This window comes from Mauremys reevesii, linkage group 5 (genome assembly GCF_016161935.1).
Source record: "Mauremys reevesii isolate NIE-2019 linkage group 5, ASM1616193v1, whole genome shotgun sequence".
NCBI classification, from domain to species: domain Eukaryota; kingdom Metazoa; phylum Chordata; order Testudines; family Geoemydidae; genus Mauremys; species Mauremys reevesii.
The window spans coordinates 81,350,630-81,369,962 of record NC_052627.1 but is presented as its reverse complement, the minus strand read 5'-3'; the positions used below and the strand labels follow the sequence as shown (position 1 = coordinate 81,369,962).

Sequence of the window (19,333 nt, the reverse complement as noted above, 5' to 3'; positions counted from 1 at the left end):
TTCTGTAAGACATTTGACTTAATACTGTGAGAGAGAGAGAGAGAGAGAGAGAGAAAAAAACTAGAGAGATATAAAATTAACATGGCACACATTAAATGGATTAAAATATCCTAACTGCTGTAACTGTAAATGCAGTGGAACAGGGTTGTTGATTGACTCCCTCACTTCACAGGAATCTCTCATGGAGATACTGGGCAATCCACTTTGGAGAGATGTTTTGTTTCCTGGTAACTTTCCCGTGCCACCCTGCTGTCACTGGGGGAGGACCATTGCTGCACATAGGCGAACCACATAAGGGCCAGGGCAGAAGCCACAGTCTTGGAGAAGACCCTCCGTTGATTCCCTGCTCCCCTCAGCAGCGAGATATCTTCCAGAATGATCACATCCTGTGGAAAATGTGGGGACAGGAATGATTATCAGGACCCCCCTACAGTGCTGGCTCTCCCCAAGAGCCACGTGCCCCGTGTACACTAGGGTCCAGGAACACTGATTTCCTCTGCCCCTACAGTTATTCACCATTTTGGGGGTCTTGTGGCTCATATGTGTTTGTCTGGTGTCAGCCAGTTAGTGACAGGTATATGAATAGCGGCTGTGTTTTAAATCACTGAATCAGTGTTCTCTGTGTTGCAAACAATACTGCTTCTGTAAAATGCTGCGTTTTGGCTTCACAGAGATAACCTTCGGAGCCCAGACTCCCTCTTTGTTATGGCCGGCTGAACGGCTGCACAGAATTAGAAAGCAGCCATGAAGAACTAAAGAGGACTTTCTTGTGAGGTCATGATGCACCCTACAGCCGAAAAACAAGAATTGAAGGACAGTGAGAAGAGGGACTGAAAGGAGAATGTGGCACACCAGAATGAGGCCACGGAGCAGCTTTTAAAAGTGTTATGGAGCGCCAAGTGGACACTGGTATAGTAAAACTGGAAACTGAGCAGCTCTGCTCCCTCCCTCCCCTGCAGCCACTGTCGCAAAAAACTCTTTCCATGCACCCCCAAGACACCACCACTACCACACTCTTATAAATCTCCTTGCTCCAGTCTGTATCCATGGCATTTCACTCCTCCCCCTCCCAATTAATGTACTCGGTGAGTAGGTGGTCTGGTGCCAGAATTGGAATATTCGTGCCATCTATCACCCCTCTGCAGTTAGAGAAGTCCATCTGTGCAAAGCCATCCACGTCTTGGACGTTGCCCAGAATCATGGTCCTTTGGAGCAGAATGCAATTAATGGCCCTGTACATTTCCATCAACATGAGTTGAACGGTCAACTTTCCCACTCCGAACTGGTTAGCAACCAATTTATAGCAGTGTGGAGTAGCCAGCTTCCACAATGCAATGGCCACACACTTCTCCAGCGGCGGGGCAGCTCTCATTCTTGTGTCCTTGAGCCACAGGGCTGGGGCGAGTTCATCACACAGTCCCATGAACGTGGCTTTCCTCATCCAAAAGTTCTGCAGCCACTGCTAGTCATCCCAGATGTGCATGATGATGTGATCCCACCACTCAGTGCTTGTTTCCCCAAGCCCAAAAGCGGCATTCCACTGTGGTCAGTGAATGCCACAAGCAATCTCGTGTCATAGCTACTACGCATGGTGAGATTAATATCACATTCCTCTTGCCTTTGTAGTTTAAGGAATAACTCCACTGCCACTCGTGACGTTTTAGTCAGAGAGAGCAGCATATTGGTCAACAGTTTGGGATCCATTCTGGTAGTCTGAAGAGACGGAGCGCACAGTACACAAACCATTGAAAGATGGCACCAAATGCGGACAGAAGCACAGGGATTGCTGCGATGCGAAGCAATGCATCATGGGGCATTGGGACAGGACCCAGGATGCTCCGCGACCCCCTCCACCTTCCCACAACTCTTAGCGGCAGAAGAGGAAGAGGTGCTCTGTGGGATAGCCGTCCAGAGTGCACTGCTCCAAATATCACTGCAAGTGCCGCAAGTGTGAACACACTATTGTGCAGGCAACTGACAGCGTGAACACACAACAGCAGTTTCCCTTCAGTACTCTCTGAGCAGTGCTGTAACTGCTGGCACTGTAATTCTGCCAGCGTAGACATATCCCCAGTGTGACGCGGTGGCCAAAAGAGCTAATGCGATTCTGGGACGAATAAAAAGGGGAATCTCAAGTAGGAGTAGAGAGGTTATTTTACCTCTGTACTTGGCACTGGTACCACCACTGCTGGGATACTGTATTTAGTTCTGGTGCCCACAATTCAAGAAGGATGTTGATAAATGGAGGAGTTCAGAGAAGACCCACAAGAGGAACAAGCAGGTAGTCTAGAGCAGCTGAGGCATATATGCAGTGAGGCTGCTGCCAGTAGAGCCCAGTCAAGCTGAAGGCTTGGCTTCGCTATATATTTTGGTTGAATTTTAGTATATAATCTTATGCATCAAAAAGGGCAGGACTACATAATGTGGTCTGGCAGGAGGACCAGGACATTCTTACAGTTGGAATAGGCCAAATAAGTGTGGGAAGCTGAGGCAGAAGTTGCTTCATCACTGCATCTGGCTGCCTGGGGGTGTTCTGGAGCAACATCTTTGTCACTACACTATTTCATTACAATGCAAAGTTAAATTTCTCCAGAATTATAAATGCAGCCTCCCAAGAAACCAATTTTTCTATTGAAAAGTTCATCTTATTTACCCAGCTAAACAGTAATTTTTCCACCTCTTTAATCTTCATAGAATATTCCTATAACATCTAGAAGGTGTATTGGTTACACATCTAATAAATGTAATGCATTTCTTTCTGACAACTCTTTCTTGCAGAACTCAAACTAAATATTTTAACTTGTCAAAAGAGCCATCTGCAATGCAACCCTTCTCAATTGAATGAGACGGTCTAAAATCTGCCCATGACACTTTTGGTTTCCGTCTCTCTTTGCATTTTCAGATTAAATCTCTTTAGCAGTTGATGGTTCTTTAAAGGTACCAAGCAATTTGATTTTAATCATGTTTGTGTGGGACTGGGTCTGCTTACTGTAGCTGCCATGCAAGTTCACCACAGATAAAGTAAGACTACTCAAAGCCACAGTGTGACTGAATCATTAACAGCTCACATCAACTGTTTCATCAATCCCAAAAAACATTGGATTATTTTGAACTATTGAGGTCCTATTTCCTCAGCCAATTTATCATTTTATTTTCTATGTGCTATAATCCAGATTCTTCTCTTTTTTTCAGGTTTGCACAGTATGCAGTTATTATTGCAAATTGCTATTATCATGGGCCAGGCTGTTAGACAGAAGCCTTTGACTCTGCCATGATACTAAGTATTAAGAGTTTTTGCTTGCTGATTCGAGACGAGAGATCTGGAAGTGTTATTGCTGTTGCTTTTTCAAAGGGGGGAAATTAAAAATTTTCTGTGTCAATTAAAAAGGTATATATTTTAACATAGTAGAACTGCAATGTTAGTTAAAGAATTCATGTTAAAACCATATTGATATTTACTTGCAGCCATACTAGCATATGCTGTAACATCAGCATATGCCACAAGCTAAGCAAATTTGAGTTTGGTTGGTTCTTGAATATGGGACCAGCAATAACTTCAAGAAGTGTTATCAGTGAAGTAGGAGGTGGTCCTCTTCCCTTTTGGTCAGTTCTGATCCAAATTCTGCAGCACTATGTTAGGGGACATGTTTCTCAGATGAGACATATAATCAAGATATTAGTACTTGAAATGCTAAGCATACCCCTCATGATACCATTGAAAGAATATGAGAGTTATGACCCTGCTCAAATCCGGGTAATTACATTCTGCGTACACAAAGTCTGCCCTGCAGTTTGAGTTGATTGTAGTATTGTTTTCCACTTTTGCCCTAAACTATTATGTAGTGCTGATGCTTCCCCCCGCCCCATCAACACACACACACACAGAGTTGCAACATGCATTGCATGTCTGGGATGATCCCCTTTAGTAATGAGTGACATGGCCTGCATAATCCAATTTCTCCAACTACCAAATACATACATACACTCACATGCAAACAGAATGAGATGACTCTCCCTATTCAAAAGCATGCTGTTACCTTGAGTCTTTTCTTGTATTTTGAATAGTGCATTTGGGAGTTCATAGCTATTTGGGGATCTGAAAAACCAACTGTGCACACCCCAAGTCCATCTTAGTGATAAGATGTAACAGTCTGATGACATATTACAGGGACCTGCTCTGGATTGCAAAATGTAATTTTGCTTGGGTCTGTATTTGCCTCAGGTTGTGGCTAACCTCATTCCATCTTCAATGCCATTAGCTCTTCTCTTCTGTTTCCTCTCTCTACCCAGGCATCATAACAACAGAACTAGAGTTGCTGCAATAACCTCCCACCCCCTTTTTTGGGCTAAGGGTTTCTGAAATGACTTGTGAAGCTGGAGGAGGGAAGTAAAGGAGATACAAACAGACTACTAATGGGGCTGCCAATGTTTACAAGTGGATTACTACAATTAACTAAAAAAAACCTACTAGAATTAAGTCAAAATGGTGATTGTTGGCAAATTTGTTTCCTGAGGATTTGTTATGGTTCTGGACCAGGGCAAGGACAGATAATCACAGAGTTACTCAGTTACAGTGGGGGTCGGCAGCCTTTCAGAAGTGGTGGGCCGAGTCTTCATTTAGTCACGGTAATTTAAGGTTTCGAGAGCCAGTAATACATTTTACATTTACAGGGGCTGGCGGACAGAACCCCAGACTGGCAGCGGGCTGAGGGGGGCCAGACCCGGGATCCCAGGCCAGCAGCGGGCTGAGTGGCTCAGCCTGCTGCCGGTCTGGGGTTCCGTCCGCTGGCCCCTGCCAGCCGGGGTCCCGTCCGCCGGCCCCGCTCAGTCTGCTGTCGACCCGGGGTTCCATCCATCCAGGCCAGCAGCGGGCTGAGCAGGGCTGGCGGCCAGTACCCCAGGCTGGCAGCAGTGTACCACAGTAAATCAGCTCGCGTGCTATAGGTTGCCGACCCCTGAGTTACAGTCTGCAACTAATCTTCTGTGTGTTACTTTGAAAGTCAGTATGGTCTGCCCCAAGCTTTCACAAGCAGGGATTTCCTCCCCCACACCCTGATTTCCCCAACATGCCTCCCCAGGGGTGAACTAGTTACATGCAGTGTTGCCAATTTAGTCATTGGTTGGAAATTTGAATGGAAATTGAAGCAATAATGTAGACTTTAAAAGCATATACAGTATATGATAAAATACTTGCATCTGAAAAAGCATAATAGGTCTGAAAAGTGTGAACAAATACTAGCTTCCTCACACAGCTGTTGCTTTTTATGACAATGTTGGTGCATTCATTTTGGTGATGTTGCCCAATCTAATAATTTCAGATTATTATTTGTAAGCAAGGTTTGAATAAGCTCTCTGCTGACATCTAGTGATGAGCCGGGGAGTGAGAGGAAAAGGCTTCAGGACCAGACAATAGTCATATGAACACACCTACTCTGCCTAGGTATCCAGCTGACAGCTCTGTTGCCCAAGTAATCAATTTTATCTGGTGTTGGGTTACAAATCACTTTAGTATTGAATGCAGGAGTAATGAAATGTTGTTATCCTTATTGTATGAGTAAAGGGCAGCAGAACTCTGCTTAGCCTGCCTGAATGAGAGGGTCTCCCTCAGTGCTTAATTGGTGCTGGGGCTTGGCAGTTCATGGCCCCAGCACCTCTGGGCTTTCTGCTTACGAGTCACAGGCACTATTTGACCTGCCCCTCTCCTCTGTTGAGAGAGAGAGAGCTGATTAAGCTCAAGTCTTTTGTTTTGTTAAATGACCACTAGCTCTGAAATAGACCTGATTATCAGGTCTAAGTTTCTGTGAAAGAGATAACCCAGCCTGCACTAGCAGTGAGATTCCCCCACTGAGAGCTGAAATCATTGAAACCTGGGTGGAACCTCATGAGACTGACTCAGAGGTCACAGTGACAGGTGGCAGCAGAAGGTGATGGCACAGAGCCATCAGCGACAGAGACGTGGAGTGAATGTTGGTACGACAAACAGCAGCCAAAGCAAAGTGGTGAGCGGCTGGAGGAACGAGGAAGATGCCTTCTCCCTCCTCCTGCCCCCAGGGTGGGAGGTGAACTCACTCAAAACCACCTCTGAACTCTGGGTCTCCACTGACCCTGACCAAGGACAACAACTATGAGTGGGGTGCAGTGAAGGGGGAAGGGAAGGGTATGTTAAAGGAACATTTGTTTGTTGGACTACGTTTTAGTGACTTTGCTCCAGAATGCTAGATTTGTGACTAGGAAACATACAAATATACATTTCCTAGTAGGCCAAGATTTGTAAAATGCATTATTTGCCAAGGTAGTTATTTCACATTGTTACTATCTTGAGAGATTGTCATCTTGAGTATCTGTACTAAATATTTTTATTATTAAAATTATTTTTTTTTACAAAAGAACATAAGAACAGCCACACTGGGTCAGACCAATGGACTATCTAGCCAAGTATCCTGTCTTCCGACAGTGACCAATGCCAAGTACTTCAAAGGGAATTAACAGAACAGGGCAATCATCAAATGATCATCCCCTATTGTCCACTTCCAGCTTCTAGTGAACAAAGGCTGGGGACACTCAGAGCATGGTGTTGCATCCCTGCTCATCCTGGCTAATAGCCATTGATGGATCTATCCTTCATGAACTTATCTAGTTCTTTTTTGAACCCTGTTATATAATCTTGACCTTCACAACATCCCCTGGCAAAAAGTTCCACAGGTTGAATGTGTGTTTGTGAAGAAGTACTTTTTTTTTGTTTTAAACCTGCTGCCTGTTAATATCATTGGATGAACCCTAGTTCTTGTGTTATGTGAAGGAGTAAATAACTCTTCCTTATTCACTTTCTCCATACCAATCAAGATTTCATAGATCTCTATCATATCCCCTGTTAGTAGTCTCTTTTCCAAGCTGAAAAGTCCCCATCTATTTAATCTCTCCTCATATGGAAGCTGTTCCATAACCCTAATCATTTTAGTTGCCCTTCTCTGTATCTTTTCCAACTCCAATATATCTTTTTTGAGATGGGATGACCAGAACTGCACATAGTATTTAAGATGTGGGCAAACCATGGATATAGTAAAAGTGGAGGACTTGGTTTGCCAGACCGATCAACAAAGCCAGTGTTGACAACCTATGTGAAAAGGCTGCAAAACACTACATCTCTGGACTGCATCAACATGAAGAAAACCTTATAAGCCAATTTTAGAAGTACTTTATGAAGCTGTTAAGAATGCTGGAGACAGTTTATGCAAACAAACGTGGTTGTCACATCACACTTTCTATTTAAGCAAGAGGCACCACACACTACAAACTGGAGACCAATGTTAAGTGCATCGTCACTTGTTAATCCTGAAGTTGGACACTGTTTCCATCCAAGACCAGCAAATGCTCACTATCTTTCTGCAAGAAATTCAACTGCCTAGTTAGAAGCATGCGGTGCAACTCTGAAAGTCTCAGCAGTTGAAAAAATGAAGAACTCTGTCAGAAAATATGCATACATGGCTGATGAATGCACCAATGCAAATAGGCATCAGGCATTAAGTCATTGCATACATTATCTTGATGTCAGTGGTAGGTCAGTAGATGCATTTCCTAGATGTTCAGGTAATAGAAGACACATCAGCTGCATCTGTCACAACTCACATTTCAGAAGAGTGGAATGCTTATAAATTGAACCCCAAAGAGATGGCTGCTTGTGCATTTGATGGATCTGCAAACTTCTTTAGAAGACATAGTCGAGTACAAGCTTTGCTCAAAGAAATCTCTCCTATACACATTGCAGAGGCCATCTACTTCTACTAGCACAAAGAGCTGCAGAATCTTCAAAAGACATTTAAAAAGCCATAAATTTAATGGCTTTGTCGTACTCTTTTTTGAGCAAAAGTCCAAAAGGATTGAACGTCTTGGAAAAAATAGAAGATACACTGGGACTGAAGTTCAAATTAGTCCAACCTGGGAAAACCACTGGCTTTCTCATCAGCAATCCTTGGCTGTTCTCTGAAAATTACTGCAACCATTATTACTGGCTTTGGAAAGTACCTACTGAGATGGGACAGATTTAAGTAGTAAGGGTAGTGGACTACTTTTTCTAAGTTCAGAGAAGACTATCACCATTCTCTCTTCTAAGTCTACTGTTGAAATCACATGGGTCATTAAACAATGCCATCCAAGCATCTGCTACAAAAGTAGTAGATCTTTACCCAGTAATAAAAGCTACATTTGGATCAGAGGGAGATCCATTTAACAAAAAGAAAGAAAGAAAGAAAGAAAGAAAGAAACCCACAACATACCGGAAGAAGCAAAGACTTCAGCTCAGAAGTTGACTAATTAAGGCACATATACTGACTCCTTACATGAAGAGGACAAGTAATGTTTGTTAAGCCAGCTTGAAAAGTAAAGTACACAGACTTGATTCTTACAAATTTACAACAGCAGCTTCTGAATTCTACTCAGTCTCTATGTAGTTTTTACAGATCCCAGGCTTATAAAACATTGACAATTGAGTGGAGCGAAGCACTACCAGCAATGGGGCTGCCATGTGATCAGGACAGAATAGACAATGTGAACACAGAGTGAAATATCATATGAGGAACAAATAAAGATTTGACTTCAATTTCTTCTTTATCGTGACTAGTGGATTGACCCAATCTTTGTGCTATGTTTCCTGGGATGAAAGAAATAGGAATTCATTTCTTGCTACTCCCAGTCACAACAGCTAAAATTGAGCAATCTTTCTTCTCATTGAATAGAATTGTGTGTTCTGAAAGAAGTTGCCTTCTGCCTGATCATGAACATATCAATAAGGACTGGAAGTACCAGACACATGAGAAGCCACCAAAGATGAATGCATTGCATATGAGAAGTTTGTTAATAGAGTTATGCAAAATTACAAGAAATCAAGAAGGATGTAGATGTAGTGCTTCATAGTAGGCACGAGTAACCAACTTTAAATGTGTATTATGATTTTAAAACATGAATTAAATCTAATAAAGTGGTTGTGAAACATTTTTAGTTTTTACTATCATGTGATGCAGCCCACCTTTGCCCTCCTGGTCATTGTCCCTCACCCCCCCCCCTTATATATTCAAACACTCCTCACCCGCACCTGAATAGTTGAACACTAATTTCAATTTCTGGGGGAAACACTGTTCACAAGTCATGAGTCAGCTCCCCCACCCCCAAATTATGAGTTTGGCTTAAAGATCACAAGATATTAAATAAGAATAAATATGAGGGGTTGAGAACATTTGCTTTCATGTTTTCAAGCTTTTCCTTGCAACCATGAGGGATAGAAACTTTTTTCAATGAAAGCTGAGATTCTCATGTAATCACTGACACCAGGATCCGAGGCCTTAAGAAAACAGAAAAAACTAATTTCAGTGTTGCTGTGTTATTTGAAGCTCTATGCCAATATAAATATATGCAAACCAATGTGCACCAAAAAACACTGACTTACACATGTTCCACCAACCCCAGATGTCCACTGAGCTTCTGTGTGCCTGGCCATTACCAGGATGCAAAATAACTTCAGAATGTTCAGATGTCACCTCTGTTCCAATACCTCTGCTCCCTTCTCCTTTGGAGTTCGGAATTTTCAAACAATCTATTGTAGGACCAGGTAGTGTGAGAAAATTGCAAACTAATTTTTGTCAGGTAATAAATGAGCTGCGTGCTATATAAATTGTGTATAACTCTTAGAACTGTAGGGATAAACAGGATTTTCAGAAGACTGAGTACAGTAAATGACATAAGAATATCACAGCAAAGCTTCACCCAAGAGCTTAAGAGATACAGGTCTTTACCACCCACAAAAAGCTAGGATTTTATTACTTCACTTATTTACAGTTTCCCCTTATTTAGGAAACTGTTCTCTCTTTTTTAAAAAAAACAAGTATTTTTGCTTTATTATTGTAATTGAAGAGATAAAGAGGATTAGAGGACAAAACTGATTGGTTTTGGTTATGGATGAAGTGCATGTTAATGCTCACAAAGATTAGATTAGCAGTAAACAGACCATGACAAGGGCTGACATTACAATTTACTCATGGTGCTAAAAAAAATTTTCAGGAAATGTCCTGCTTATATCAGGAGGGAATTAGAATTTTCATAAATAGGAAATTATACATCCAGAAAGTCAATCAAGGTAGTCGGGGAACAGGATAAGGTGTATTAGTGGGCATGTCTATAGGTAAGTAGGTGGGTATTTCATTACTGACTCATGGCCAATGGAAAGAAAATGTATTTAATTAATCAATTAAAGTGGCAAATATATGCTGATAAGCATACCATGATCTTTATGCAGTGATCATGGACACTGCTACAGTCCCCAACAAATCTACTGGCTAACACAACAAGGAATTTTGATGGATTCAGGATTTAACAGAACCAGAACTCACTCATATTTTTCATCTATAACAGTCCCAGGACTAAGGGTTTCTGAAAGCTCTCTCAGATATCCAATATGTTTCGGGGCCACTGAATTAGATTACTACATTCCAAATTATTATTTTGGAGGTTACAAAAACCCCACACATAATCCAACAAGGTATAGGAAAAAAAACCCCAAATATGTATAACCTAGTAAAATTATTGGCTAAGCTTGTACAATCATAAAAAGTAACAAACCAGGCTTTGCAAAACAAAACTAACAAAAATCCTACTCATTTCAAAAACAATTATTCTAACATCTGTTTAAATCTTATAAGGACCCCTCAAAAATCAATGTGAATCAAACATTAGTTAAGACCATTAAAAGAAAATGTGAAACAGTCAAGACCTTCTCATTACTAATCAATGCAAATAAAAGTTCTAATTGTTGCAGCTCTTGTTTTGCCTCCGCTACTCAGTCAATGTTCACCATCTCTCATCATGTCTCTGGCAACCGACCTGGAACTTGAAGGAAGGAGCATAGGCTGCAGGAGGGAAGAGACTGGAGGAAGCAAGTCCGTGTGCATGTGGCTGGAACTACATGAAAGGGGGTTCCAAAGAGAATGGAGCTCGGATATTCTCAGGGTAGCAGATGAGACCATTACTCCTTGTTCTGTCAAGTTGCAGTGGGGGAGGTTTAGGTTGGATATTAGGGAAAACTTTTTCACTAGCAGGGTAGTTGCAATTGCAATATATCTTATATTTCTCTTTCTTCCTTTCACCTTATAACCCAACATGCAGTACATGAAACAATGTCATGTCTTAAACTAGGTTGTAAGACATACTACCTTTTGTTTGTCTACAAAATACCATGCACTCTTATGGTGCTTAATACATACCCAAGATGTTTTAAGTGAAATTATGGGAATGTAAAAGTGAGGGGTGAGCAGGTGAGCTACCTACAAATGTGATAGTTACTGCTACCTCACAGATGTTTTTGTCAACCCAAATGAACCCTCCTGAGCCGTTAAGGCACTTACATAAGGTAAATTCTTACATGTGGGTAAAAATGCAGAACACATCTCCTATAAGAAGCAAAAGTTTGCTTACTAAAGCTAAGTGAAAATTTTCCAGAAATATTTATTTGAAAGAGACTGTGTTTGTGATCCTTTTGAGTTCACTTTTTGCAGGCATTGAGTGCTGGAGCTGTGATAGCACAAATATTCATGAAAACAGTTCTTAACTTATTTCAATTGTATGTGTTTGTAAAACTTCCAATTTAAATTTCCAATGCGGCATGAAGTATGAACTGCAAAATTTGGACTGGAATATATAATTAACTTACACAACTTAAAGCAACTTAATAAGCATAGAAAGCTGGCTAGATCATCAATGGGTAGTGATCAATGGCTCCATGTCTAGCTGGCAGCCAGTATCAAGCGGAGTGCACCAAGGGTCGGTCCTGGGGCTGGTTTTGCTCAATATCTCCATCAATGATCTAGAGGAGGGTGTGGACTGCACCCTCAGCAAGGTTGCAGATGACACTAAACTGGGAGGAGTGGTAGATATGCTGGAGGGTAGGGATAGGATACAGAGGGACCTAAACAAATTAGAGGACTGGGCCAAAAGAAATCTGATGAGGTGCAAGGACAAGTGCAAAGTCCTGCACTTAGGATGGAAGAATCGCATGCATTGCTACAGACTAGGGACTGAATGGCTAGGCAGCAGTTCTGCAGGAAAGGACCTAGGGGTTACAGTGGATGAGAAGCTGGATGAGTCAACTGTGTGCCCTTGTTGCCAAAAAGGCTAACGGCATTTTGGGCTGTATAAATTGGGGCATTGCCAGCAGATCGAGGGACGTGATCATTCCCTTTTATTCGGCATTGGTGAGGCCTCATCTGGAGTACTGTGTCCAGTTTTGGGCCCCACGCTTCAAGAAGGATGTGGAAAAATTGGAAAGAGTCCGGCGAAGGGCAACAAAAATGATTAGGGGGCTGGAGCACATGACTTATGAGGAGAGGCTGAGGGAACTGGGATTATTTAGTCTGCAGAAGAGAAGAATGAGGGGGGATTTGATAGCTGCTTTCAACTACCTGAAAGGGTGTTACAAAGAGGATGAATCTAGACTGTTCTCAGCAGTACCTGATGACAGAACAAGGAGTAATGGTCTTAAGTTGCAGTGGGGGAAGTTTAGCTTGGATATTAGGAAAAACTTTTTCACTAGGAGGGTGGTGAAGCATTGGAATGGGTTACCCAGGGAGGCGGTGGAATCTTCTTCCTTAGAGGTTTTTAAGGTCAGGCTTGATGAAGCCCTTGCTGGGATGATTTAATTGGAGTCCTGAGGTCCTTTCCAACCCTGATGTTCTATGATTCAAATGAATGTTACATCATGAAACGCAAATTATGTTAATTGTGATCACAATGTAAACAATTTGCAGACCAAGAATTATTCTCTGGGAGAAACAAAAAAAAGCAAATTCCAGATAATCAAAATTTGACTTGTGGTACCTTTTTGTGGACAGTTCTTGAGTGGAAAAAGATAGAATTCCTTAAACTATGCACTGTAAATAGTTAGCTGAGCTCTTCATGACTATAAATGAAAAGGTGCTCAGGGAGGTGGGCAGAGGGGTGGGTAAAGAAATGAAGTTCACAAATAATTTATGTATACCTATCAGAAGCCCATTTCAGTCCTTGGGATGAACCATTTTGATCAACTGGTAGTTATCTTCAACAAGCGAAATGTGTCCTCATCTAGTGGATGGCAATAGCTCGTGTAACATTCTGGATCCTGGCCAAAGGACTTCAAAAACACAGCGGAGAGATCCTAGCCATCGATTTGCTGTCAGAGACAACAGAAAGCGCTGATGTCAGTCTGGCAACAAACAGTGTACATTTGCCTTGGGACTGCTTCTCCTAAGGAAATAAAACTTTGGTATGACTTCATGGTGTATTGCTCTGCCTCTGACCACAAAGTTACACAAAGAAAGGAACATCAGGTCATTACCAGAACAAAATGTATTTATAGAGCTAAAAATCTCATTTTTGACTCTTAATGATATTCTATAGTGTACTTTACCACTAAGAGATTGATAATCAAGATAAACCTTTTCAGTCCAACCAGGAATGTTCCAAGTATCATTGGGCCTGATTCATCACTATTTTACACCAGTGGTAATCTGGAATCACAGTGATGATTGGCCAGATGTGCTAAACTGCTAGAGCTCTGGTGCCTTCAGTGGCACTATGTAAATTTACACCAACAGGGAATGAGAAATTTTGGCTTTATTTAACTAAATGTTAGGAGAGAATGTGGGCCAGTGAGCCTATGCCATGGCTGTTTTGCACAATCCCATCAGGGGAAAGGACCCTAAAGCTGCCATATCTGGCCCAAGAAATATCACACCAGTGTAGGGGAATTCTCAAGTGTCATAGAGCCAGCATAACAGCTCCTAGGTCACCTCTCATCACACTCTCCAGAAGGTTTGAGAGTGTGGCTTGGGGATAAAAGAATATGGCTGGAGCTTCTCTGTCCCATAGCTACTATGAGTCCCTTGGCCACTGACCCAGATGCCTGTGAATAGCAGGCTGGGTTTTAGAGGAGCCATTACAATTAAAATGGCTTTGTATGTTGAAGAAGTCATAAACTTACAGCAGGGGAAAACAATGTGGTTTAACTAGTTCCCTGATCCAAGGCTTAGCATGATAGCTAGGGAACTCATGCTAAGGCTACCATATTAAACCTTGTGCATTGATACCTGGCCCTGGGCTTCCTGCAGCAGCTGGCTCTGCCTGAGAAAGAGGGTTTCCTTCTCCTGGCTCCCTATGAAGTGTGTTTGTATATACATGTGAGATTTCTTGGTGTGAGGACAAGTGGAAGAAGCAGCCAGCCTGTACTCCTGGAACCGCCAGTAGGGAATAACCCAGGAGACAGCAGAGGGGGAAGGCTATGAGCAAAAAGAGGGCTTCCCTAACTCACTGCCTTATGGCAGGGGTCAGGCTACTTCCTGGCTCCTCAAGGAGACTCGGGGGGTTTGAGAGAAGCAGAGGCTTTGGCTAGCCATCCCCAAAATATAGACGCTGGGGTTGGGGTGGTGTGGAAAGAGTATTTTTCCCCCTTAATTTTCTGGCAGTCTTAATAAAATAATCCTCTCAATATTCAGATTCTGATGAAGTACCAGGGATCTACCAAGGGCTGGAGAATTAAAGCCTTGTTCTTGGAGAGCTTATAGTGGGGCCTCCAAGCTTGTGGTAAATAGAGCACATTGTCAGACATCTAGAGGCAACTGGTGTACCGCAGCACTCACAGTGACACCATGTAGGGGAGTCTGTTCCACAGTGCTACCAGGCATGTAGAAGAATCTGGCAAATTACAGTGATTCCTTGCAGGGGGGCCTGGTTATAGGAGAATTCCCATAGGTACTCCTAGAAGTAGTAGGCCGCTACTGAGAGTCACCAACTTCATGCACCTACACAAAGCAAGCACTGTACATTATACCACCTCAGGGTTAACAAATACTATGCAGCAAATTGACCATCTACAGAAATGTGAGAATGATTCATCTGTATGTATGAAAGGATGGCTATTTTCAAGCTTTGGAAATAGCTTTAAAAGAAATTGTTAAAAGAAAATTCATTGCCATCTTATACAAGGGGAAAACTATTGCTTGTCAGAATTTATATCTGTGCATTACTGTAGCACACCAAATTATTTATATTGTGCTATGTATACAGTACCAATTGGGCTCAAGTAATTAAAAGCAAACAGCACAAATAATTCAAAGCAAACAGGCTTATCCTGCTGCAGGTACCTCAGGACATGGGGCTGTTTGTAGACTCACTGGTATTTTTAGGTTAATTAGCTTCTCTATCTGACATACCTGAGAACGGCTATCAAAGAGACATCTGGGAATCACAGGGATACAGTGCTTATCATCAAATGCTTGTAACCTAATTCCCAAAAGTACTGCTTTTTGGGTGCCATAGGTTCATTTATTGCCTGGGTTGATGTACTTACATGTGGTCACACAATGCACAGTCAACCTATGGGACTCTTTGCCAGAGGATGTTGTGAAGGCCAAGACTATAATAGTTCTTTTTTAAAAAAAGAACTAGTTAAGTTCATGGAGGATAGGTCCATCAATGGCTATTGGCCAGGACTGGAAGAGATGGTGTCCCTAGCTTGTGTTTGCCAGATGCTGGGAATGGGCAACAGGGGATGGATCATTTGATGATTACCTGATCTGTTCATTCCCTTTGAAGCACCTGGCATTGACCACTGTCAGAAGACAAGACACTGGGCTAGATGGACCTTTGGTCTAAATCTGTATGTTACCTTCTTGGTTACCCATTTTGGTTTTGAGCACTCCTAGTGAGTTGTGCTGGGGGAAGGCTGAAATGTATATTCCAGCTATTCTTTTAATTTCTATAATGGTTTCTGAGTCATGTCCTCCCTGAGATTTTATTTATTTGGATTTCTACAATAGAAAGATTGTTATAATGAGATGCTAACTAAAGTTTAGTTGCAGCAACCTGGTAGAGATGGATGAATTATTTGCAAAGCCTAATTTTATCTGAAGCCTTTTTTTGTTCATATGCAAGCAGAGTACAATTTCCTCACATTTATTTGTTTGAAACAATTCAATTAATTTTTGCATTGTTTTAAAATGCTATGGATTGACTGCAAACAGCTTTTTACAGGTATTTGAGATCCTAAATTTGCTGTCTGAGCTGTGTTGCGTGGTAGTGATGGACCAGAAAAATACCATGTGATCTAACTGTCTGAGAATGCAAGCACTTCTGGAAAAAAATACTCCTATGTGTACATTTAAAATTTTATTTCAATTAATATTTGGCCATGCAGTTATGAAATAAGTCTCTTGCAAACATCCATGCTAGTAAAGATTGGTCAAAGAACATTTGCAGGAAAAAAAAAGAAAAAAAAAGAAATGGAACATGAATGTAACTTGAATGTTTAAATGAATTCTTTTAACTATTTATAGAAAATCTTTTGTAATAGTTGTCCAGCTCTAACATCTGCTTGATTAGGTTAAAAAACTGAATTCTATCTTCCAGTGACATTCATTAAAGATCTCACCAATTCTGATATCTAATGTGAATTATTCTAGGAACTGTTAACAGTAGGTATATTGGGTGATGCAGGCCATCTAAGTAACTAGATAGAGGATATAAAATGTGTTCATATTGTTTGATTTCAGATATTAAATTTTATGTCTAAATGAAATCAAGCAGTGCTATTTTTCACTGATCTGTTTTTATGTTACAGCATAGCCATTTTGTTATTGATGAATTAGCAATTTTGCTTCTAAGAAAGCATTTTGCCGTTTCTTAGATATATAAAATGATGAGCAATGACTATAGCAGCTAAAGAAAGCATTCAGCAGGTCACTTAGTTGAAAACAGTCCATGCATGTGACTTCACATTCCTTCCTTTCATCTGACTGGAGTTTTAGTCCTCCCATCCAACAAAAACTATATTCTGTTAGGTGTTTTCTTTCCACTGTGCTTCAGAAATTACATGGCACAATGTTTGTCTTACATTTCTAACAAAGGAGGGGGAGATGGGGGCTGAGTTCCAAAGCTGAAAGACAGAAAGCAGAAAATCCAATTCCCGGAGCTCTGTTTTCACTCTGGCTTTTTATTTTTATTACCTAGTGTTTAGGGCCAGATATAATCTATGATTCTGCAGCCACTGAATTTGCCTCACAATATATCCCCTTGCCACAAAATTGTGCTCCAGAATCTCAGCTTTCATAAAACATTTCTAGCTTTTCCAGTTGCAGAGAAAACCTTAAAAAACACAAACCAAGTGTAAAGCAGAGCAGTATCAGCTGCCAGGGTCTGCAAAGACAGCCTAAAACAGTAGCTCTGAGAGGTGCAATATGCCCCCTTCATCTCAATCAATTTCCTAATTGCAGAATTTGGCATTTTTCCAAGATGCCATAAAATTCAGTATGTCTGCCATGGAATTTGTCATTTTGCTACAGCCAGATACCTATCAACCTCCCTGATGGGTCATACCTGCAGTTGGCTCGTGCTCTGTACCTTTGCCCACAAGAGGCAGTTAATTAGATTACAGTGCGTGTTCCTTGCACTGCTCCATGGGGATATGCTACAAGAGTTGGGGCCTCAGAGGAAGATCTGGATTCTCTCTCACCACCAGGGAGCGGGAAGGCAGAATTATAGTAGGTGGGCAAGCTCAGTAGCCTGAAGAGCATAAGGCCTGAGGAGCCAACCTGTTGGAGCCAGCTACAAACGCTCTTCCTTCTCTGGATCATAATGAGGAGAAAAAGGTTCTGAGCAGAGCTGCCTGGACAATATTATGTGAGCCAAGGCTCAAGAAGTGAACCCAGAAAGCCTGGAAAACATAACAAATCCTCAAAAATAATAATCATGGAAAATCATTGTGATAGAATAAATTAATGGAATTTGGTCCCATTGAGCCACAGAGTCAACTAGGCTTTAACTGTTTTTAAATAAGTGGACCAGAAGTACATTATTATTCTGTTCATATGTGATTACATTTGTTTTACAAATAAAAGTAGTTTTTATGGTCTCATGGCCTCATTTGACTCACCAGGGATGGTAAAGTTGAAAGAGTTCTGAACAGGTTCTGAATGAGCTGCGTTAAGAAGTATATTCCTTGGTTGCTATGGCAACTATCCATCTGTTAATGCCATAAAAAAAAATCAAGAAATACTGGCCTTTAAGATTTGTTTGGCTAAAATGCAGCACCCACACAAAAGTTAGAATAAGTTCAATATCCACCAAAAATCTTGAATATTAGCCTGTTCCAAGGACTTCTAAGGGATCTGCTAAGGCAGTTCAAATAGCCTTGGTCTTCTTTCCTCTAGCTGCTTACACATTTCTTATCACCTTCTAGACATCAGCCCTGGGACATCACTCCTTTCCTACTATCTTCTCCCCCTTTCAACCCTATAATTTTGTTGTCTTCAGGTAAATAAATGGAATTTGCATACAAATGGGAATTTGACCACCACATTCTCTCCCCAACCTACTCACAGAGCAATGGTAAGGTGGAGTCAGCTCTGAAAACAGCTAAGAGATTGTTACATGAGGCTATTTCTCCTGGTTCAGATCCCTCATGAGCATTTTTTGGCACACAGAAATACTCCAGTACAGGTATGCAAAACAGTCCTGTGCAGGCACTGATGGGCTGGAAGACCGAAACCTGTTGAAGACAGAAGGATGGAGATACAATGAGAGGAAGTAGGAACCAGACTATAACAGGACAGGATTTGCACGCTGAAACCAAGCACAACATTGTGAAAGGTACCAGATATGGACATACAACAGAAATCACAATGGAGAGCAGGTGGCATATCTATGCTACCAGTAATAGCATGGGACAATGCAGCCTTAACCACAGCATGTAGTTCTAGAATCTGAGCTTTCATTCTGAAAACACTGGGCTTGATTGTCTGGTGAGTCTTGAAGATGATGGTTGTTCAGGGAAACTGACTACAGCTCCCTCATTCTGAGAGAGTCTGCACCAACAGAAATTAATGTTAAGCATGTGCCTAAGTGATTTGCTGGATCAAATCTATGAGAGCACTGGTGTCATGTCCTTGAAACCATTAGCTAGAGAACCTGTAATAAAGCATTTTAATCAAACTTGATATGCCATCCACCTGCCTCAATGGGTGGGGGAAACTTGATGGGGCAGGCAGTGAAGGGGGACAGTCCCAGCAGTGAGGGAGAGGACACTCACTGAGGGACACCAGGTAGCTCCTCCCCTCTGGCATCTCTGGCACCCATTGGCCAGCTGAGGAGGAGGGATACTGATTAGCCAGCATTCCCCAGCTCCCAGGATTTAACCTGGAGCAGGGGCCATATGAAGTCTCTTTTGGCTCCATTCCAGCAGCCTCATCCTACCCACCCAAACTAGCAATGGGAACCTGGCCTGACAGATGCTGCAGGTCTAGCAGATCATCCATTTGGGGGT

General features: G+C 41.8%; 1 long non-coding RNA gene across 3 annotated transcripts in view; it reads right to left on the bottom strand.

Annotated features, from left to right (window-relative positions):
• The window catches only part of LOC120406655, a 41,378-nt gene extending 22,626 nt beyond the window's left edge, over positions 1-18,752 (bottom strand). For 2 of the 3 annotated variants that reach the window (XR_005599453.1, XR_005599452.1), the window contains exons 1-5: positions 18,680-18,752; positions 18,391-18,559; positions 17,945-18,034; positions 13,019-13,189; positions 9,440-9,586 (exon numbers count right to left, since the gene is read on the bottom strand). This is a non-coding gene — a long non-coding RNA (uncharacterized LOC120406655). Of the gene's footprint in view, positions 1-9,245; positions 9,335-9,439; positions 9,587-13,018; positions 13,190-17,944; positions 18,035-18,390; positions 18,560-18,679 lie in introns of those variants that run through there. The other variant, XR_005599454.1, reaches the window with a different exon arrangement.
• Positions 18,753-19,333: the final 581 nt, after the last annotated feature.